Below are 6,417 nucleotides of genomic sequence, written 5' to 3' on the forward strand. Positions count from 1 at the left end.
GGTCCTCAGAATCCCGGATTTCCCTTAGTCCCCAGAAAAGTCAAAGCTATTCTTTTTTTTAAAGCTTTATTTATTTATGCATGCAAGGAGGGTGAGAGGATTCACCAGAGACAGAGCGGGGAACAGAACAGGCAGACTGACTGAAATACACTGCTGAGGGGAGCATCGGGCAAGACAGGAGAGGTCTGCTGTGCCATGTGAGTTACCTCCCTGGCTGGGGATCGAGCTCGTGCTGCAGTGGCTGCCGATAGCTTCATAGTGCTGCATCTTAACCACTTGCGCCACCAGGGAGGCCCCCAAAAGCTACCCTGTGGCAACTGTTAGTGTTAGGGTCTCAAAGTAGGATGCTTCGGGGACCAGGCAAAGGATGTTAACAGGAAGTAGGAGTGTGATAACAGAATCAAAGTACAGAGGTGAGGCTGCCCACCAAGGCATTCTTAAGGATTGGGGCGGGTGGGAAAGAGAAGGAAATATTCCCTATTTTAAATAAAAATGTACTTTAAAAACCTCATATCTGGACCATGAGCCACGAGTCTTAATCTTTTGGGTACAGCTCAAGTGTGTAGATGGGGGGGCTGGGAACACCTTCTTGACCAGACCCTCGGGAGGGACAGAATTCCCAAGAGCCACTGGTGCAGGAGAGGATCAAACACATAGTACCCACCCTCTGGGAGTGTGAGTGGCGTTTCAATGAATTGTTATGGACACCATGTGCTTCCACTTGCAACTGGCAATAGCAAGGGCTCAGTGACTGTTATATCTCCAGGCCTCCCTGGAAATGCTGAGCCCTGTGGATGACAGATGGTATAGGCAGATGGCGCTATCTTATTCTTTACCCATTCTCCTTTCCAGGGTGAAGGAGGAGACCAGATCTTTCTAGAAGACAGTGAGGGGCCTCCCTGGTGGTGCAGGAGTTAAAGTCTCAACACTGTCAAGCTGTGGCCAGCCACTGTGGCATGAGTTGTATCCTCGGCTAGGGAGCTACCCACATGGCGCAGCAGACCTCTCCTGTCTCTCCCACTGCTCCCCTCAGCCATGTATTTTAGTAGATCCACCTGTTCTGCTCCCCACTCTGTCTCTGGTGAATCCTCTTACCCCCTGCACCTCTGGCCTACAACCAGTCCTTGTATGCATTAAAGAAAAAATTTAGAAGAAGTGAGAAACACCTAGCACCAGGGGCCAGGCCAGAGCAGGGTGTCAGATGACAAGGGACTCAAAGTGTCGCAACGGTACGGTTGCACAGATCTGCTCTAAAAACCATTGAATTGTATGCTTTTAAAGGGTGAGTTATATGGTGTGTGCATTAGCTCAAGGAAGCTGTTAAAAAGAGAGAAAAAGCTTTACAAAGGAGGTCAGGAAGTAACCCCATCAGATACAAGAAAGCATATATCCAAACACTGACCATTTATTCTACAAATATTTTCCATATAATACCCACTTTGTCATGTGTGAGTGTCAGCAACAGAACCTTAACTCATCCTTAGGGGTTTAGCAGCTCTAGGGAGAGCATTTGGAGACCTGTGAGCTGAGACCTGAATGATGTGGGGAGGTAGAGGAGATTGCTCCAGGCACATGGCATCTGCCCGGAAGTATGAAAGGTGAGTATCTTTTTTTTAAGCTTTATTTATTTATGCATACAAGAACTGGGGTACAGGCCAGAGGTGCGGGGTGGGAGGGGGCGGTGAGAGGATTCACCAGAGAAGAGTGGGGAGCAGAACAGGATGATCCACTGTGATACACTGCTGAGGGGAGCAGCGGGCGAGACAGGAGAGGTCTGCTGCGCCACATGGGTTGCTTCCTGGCCAGCCAGGGATCAAACTCGTGCTGCAGAGGTTGCAGATAGCTTCACAGTGCTGGGCTTTGCCCCTTGCGCCACCAGGGAGGCCCTAAATACCTATTGCTGTATGTCAGCCTTGTGTTAGACAATGCTGGTCACATTTTGGTGTGAAAGAAATCCCTGTCCCTGCCCTCATAGAGGCACAAACACATAGCCACACATGGCAATCTGTGCTGGGGGGAGGGGGGGTCAGGTTAGGGATGGGAAGGATTAGAAGCTGTGGGTGCTCAAAGACAACTGACTCAGTCTGAGAGAACATCAGGGAAGTCTTCCTGGAAGAAGAGATAGAATCCCAAATAGTCTCTGGGGCCCTATGTCCCTTTGAAAACCTGTAAAATCTCCGGACTTTCACAGAAGAAAAAATGCACACAAACCTAGGCAATTCTCCAGTATTCCCATTCCCTCAAAACCCTGTCCTCGGGAAACCCTGTGGGAGGAAACTCCTCTCCAAACACACACACATACACACACACACACACACACATCCCACCCCACCCCCCTTGCTGTATTAACGTCTCAGGAGTGGGGATGGGGTGACCAACAGTGCAGGAAACTTTGCCTGTCAAATTTCAGCATCCTAAGAGGCAAGTGGGGTGAGGTTTTGAGAACCCCACACATTCCTCTCGCTTCCCCCCTCTCCCTATACACACAGGTTCTGGAAGATGTACCCAGATCCTAGCTTTTTTTTTTTTTAACCACACCCACCCTCAAGATTCCAGCTTTTATCCTGTCTATATCCCCCGCACAAAGCTCTAGACCCGGCGCTGAGAGACCCTTGGCACCCGCAGGGGCCTACGTGTTCTGCTCGGGAATGTCTACTAGGACCGCAGTCGGGGAGTAACCCTCTCCCGGGACAAGCGCCACGGCGCCCTCTGACGGCCGCCGCGCGTCAGCGCATCCCCAGCCTCCCGGTGGCGAGTGCTCGTAGTCACCAGGTGCCCAGGATTCCAGGGCCAGGCTTTGATCAGCAAACTGGGATTTTCTTCCCTGTCATCAGCAATCGTTGTAGGGTAAGGTAAAAGTATCAGGCCTTTCTGCCCTCCCGCCATTAGGATAGATGAGGGAACCCTGTGGACTGAACGCATGCCTGATGGCAGGCACCTGAAGTGGGTACACCTGGGCTGAGAGACTGAGTTTATAAGGGCGGCATCACGGGGCGCCAGCAGAAGCCAAGAACCAACTGAAGCCGACAGAAGAAGAGGAGAAGCAGAGAGAATGCCAGAGAGAGCCCAAATAGACTGAAGATTTGCTGGGGGCTGGGAGGACTGCCAGCCTCCCACCCCCCAGCATCCCTGCCTGCCATATGCCTGGTAAATCTAAATACAAGACCTGCAAAACCTACTGAGGACTCTGACTCCTCCTTTACCCGGTCTGCTGGATCAGAAAACCTGCTCTGTGGTGTTCCTGCCCCTACAATCGTCATCGTCATCATCATCATCATCATCAATCATCACAGCCAATAAGGCACTTCCTATGTGCCAGGCACTGTGCTGCTGTATCACCTCACTTAATCCTCACATCAACCCTATGAAATGGATACTATTACCGTCTGCATTTTTCTCTTTTGAAGCACAGAGAGGTAAGGAAACTTACCCAGGATCAACCAGCTCCTGAGTGGCAGAGCCTGAATCAAGTCTAGACAGGCTGGCTCGCGAGTTTATTTTCTGAATCTTTCAAAAGATAATCATGAAGTGAAATCATAGGAGGGTTGGGGATTGCTTCCAAATAATCCTACAAAACAGCTGAGTGTCAAAGTCTGGGTCATTCTCCTCTGGAGTTTTATCTAGCAGAGTATGACAGCATGTTTCTTTTTTTACTTAAGTACTTTGAACTTTGTTTTCGCAGGCTAGCTCTGCATCCCCAAATGAAGGCATTAGACTCACCTGGAGGACTTGTTAAAACACAAACTGCTGGGCCTCACTCTCAGTAAGTCTGGAGTAGCCATGGAGAAAAATTTGGCCTGCAAACAAGTTCCCAGGAGTGTCTGCGGTGGCTGCTGCTGATGGTCTGGGGGCCATGCTCTGAGAACCACTGCCCTCCAAAATGTAAGTCCTTACTGTGTGATGTTCTGTGTGTCCTGCAGGCATTCTCAGTCTTTGGGGAAAATGCCTTCTTCGCTCTGTCCATCAGGCTGACCCCGCTGGAAAACTCCAGGCCTGAGGATTGAGCGAATCCTTCCCATTGCCCACCAGGTAGAAATAGGGCTGGGAGAGGAACAGAGACTTGTATCCTACATATGTCATCTGCACCTCTGGCTCCAGCCAGTCCTCAGAATGACACTTCCCTTCATATTCTAAAGCAAATTAGATGGAAATGTTAACAATTGGCGAATGAAAAGAAAGTAATTTTTTTTTTTGGTAGTATTCTTAGTCTTGCAAATTTGGGGTAATTTGAAATTATCTTCAAATATAAAGTTAATTTTTTTTTTTTTAAGAAATGAGAGCTCTAAAATCCAGTTATATCAATACAAGTGGAACTGGGGGGATTAAAAAGAAAGTGTACTATGATCCAGGTAGTGTTTGGGATGAAGATTAAACTTGATGAAAGTTCAGATCAAATTTTAAGGATTACTACTAAAAGACTGGCAGTGGTGCAGAGATTCCAAACTAGCAGAGGGGGGAAAAAAGGGTAGGAGAATATAAGACAAAACAGAAAATGCGGCCACTTCAAATAAGCCTAAGTGAGGTGGGGGCGGGGAGGAGATACTTAGAACAAATAGGGACAAAAGAACCATCAAGTAAAACAGCAGAAGTAAATAGAATATAGTACTAATCAGGGGCCTCCCTGGTGTCTCCAGGGGTTAAACACAGCACTGTGACGCCATCAATAGCCACTGCAGCAGGAGCTCGATCCAGGACCAGGGAGCTGACCCACTTGGCACAGCAGACCTCTCCTGTCTCGCCCTCTGCTCCCCTCAGCAGTGTATTTCAGTCACTCTGCCTGTTCTGTTCCCCACTCTGTCTCTGGCGAATCCCCTCACTCCCCTGCATCTCTGGCCTGCACCCCAGTTTGCATAAATAAAATTTAAAAATCCTTAAAAAAAAAAAAAGAATATGGAACTAGGCAGCACTCCCACTGCCCACCTGTGACTATGCAGGTGTCTCTTTTCACCAACTCTCTCCCTCCACAGGGCAGCAGCCTCCTGCCTGCCCATGTCCTGTCCATGCCCGGGCTTCTCTTCACTGACCTCCTTCAGTGGAGGCAGCTCTCCTTAAGGCCGCCCACCTGCAACCATGCAGGCCTCTCTTAGCAAATCTGTCTCTTTCGGGGCAGCTCTTCCTGCCCACTTGTGTCTATGCAAGTGTCTTTTATTATCCTATCCCTTTTCTAATAATCCTGTTCTTTAAATATAAAAAAAAAAAGGAATATAGAACTAATCTCACACACACACACACACACACAGTCTAAGCACTTCTAGCCACTTACACCTCTTCTCCTGCCTCAGTCTCATCTGCAGGCTTCTATGCTTTGGGTGTGAATACCCAAATCCCATCAGGTCCCGCCCTTGTGGAGCCCCTTCCAGAAGCTCCACCTCCCTCAGAGTATAAGGTAAAAGCCAAGGTCCCACTGTGACCCATAAGACTCAGCACCACCTGCTTCCTGTTCTGTCTGAACTTATCTGCCCCCCTCCTTGCTTCTGCCACATGCATCTCCTTGTTTCCAAGAAATACCAGACATGTTCTCACCTCAGGACCTTTGCACCGACTGCTCCTGTTGCCTGGGGGACTGTTTCCATTTGGCTCACTCTCTTAAGGGCAAATGGAGAAACACACTGGATACAGTCACACAGTGAAATCCTGCACCACCATGAGAATAACCTATAATCACCAAAAATAACAAGAATGAATCGTAAGCTGTGTTGCATGAAAAAAGCCAGACGCTAAAGAAAATATATTTTCTGACTCATTTACATAAAATCAACACAGAAAAAAACAGTCTGTGCAGTCAGAATTCAGAATATTGGGGGCCTGGAGGGAGAAGGGAAAGACTGAATAGTCAGGAGGAGGCTGAGGGGGTGCTGGAAATGGGTCTTGGCTGTGTGCTGGTGACACAGGTGTGGTCAATTCACCTGAAAATTCACCTCATTTGCTGTACACTTAACTGTACAGTTTTGCATGTGTGCCTACTTCAGTGAACAGTTAAAAAAATAATAACATAAAACAAATCTTTGTGTTCCCACTTCTAGTTTAAGAAACAGGACATTCCAGGCCTGAGGCTCCTCTCTCCCATCACAAGGTGCTTTTATAGGTGCACACCCTGCTGGCTGCCTCAGTTCCTTTCCCCAGGTTAGGAAGTCGGCAGAGAAATTTGTGGTCAAAGCACCCCCCACCCCTGCACCGACAAGGGCTTTTGGGTCCTGGAACCATGCCAGAGAGAGGAAATGTTTCTGGGCAACCCTTACTCTCAATCCTAATGGGTTGGGGGGTTTTGCCTCCCCCCACCCCAAGTGTCTGAGTTGGGCCTTAGCTTGGAGTCTTCTTCCTGCAGTCTTTGGAAAGGCACCCGCTGGCTTCCACGTGTTCTCTGTCCCTGTCTCTTGCAGCCCCCCATGCTTCCTTCCCCACCTCTTGCTCCTCAAG

The sequence above is a fragment of the Talpa occidentalis genome, unplaced genomic scaffold (genome assembly GCF_014898055.3).
Source record: "Talpa occidentalis isolate TD23 unplaced genomic scaffold, MPIMG_talOcc4v2.1 talOcc4.17, whole genome shotgun sequence".
In the NCBI taxonomy this organism is placed as follows: Eukaryota; Metazoa; Chordata; class Mammalia; order Eulipotyphla; family Talpidae; genus Talpa; species Talpa occidentalis.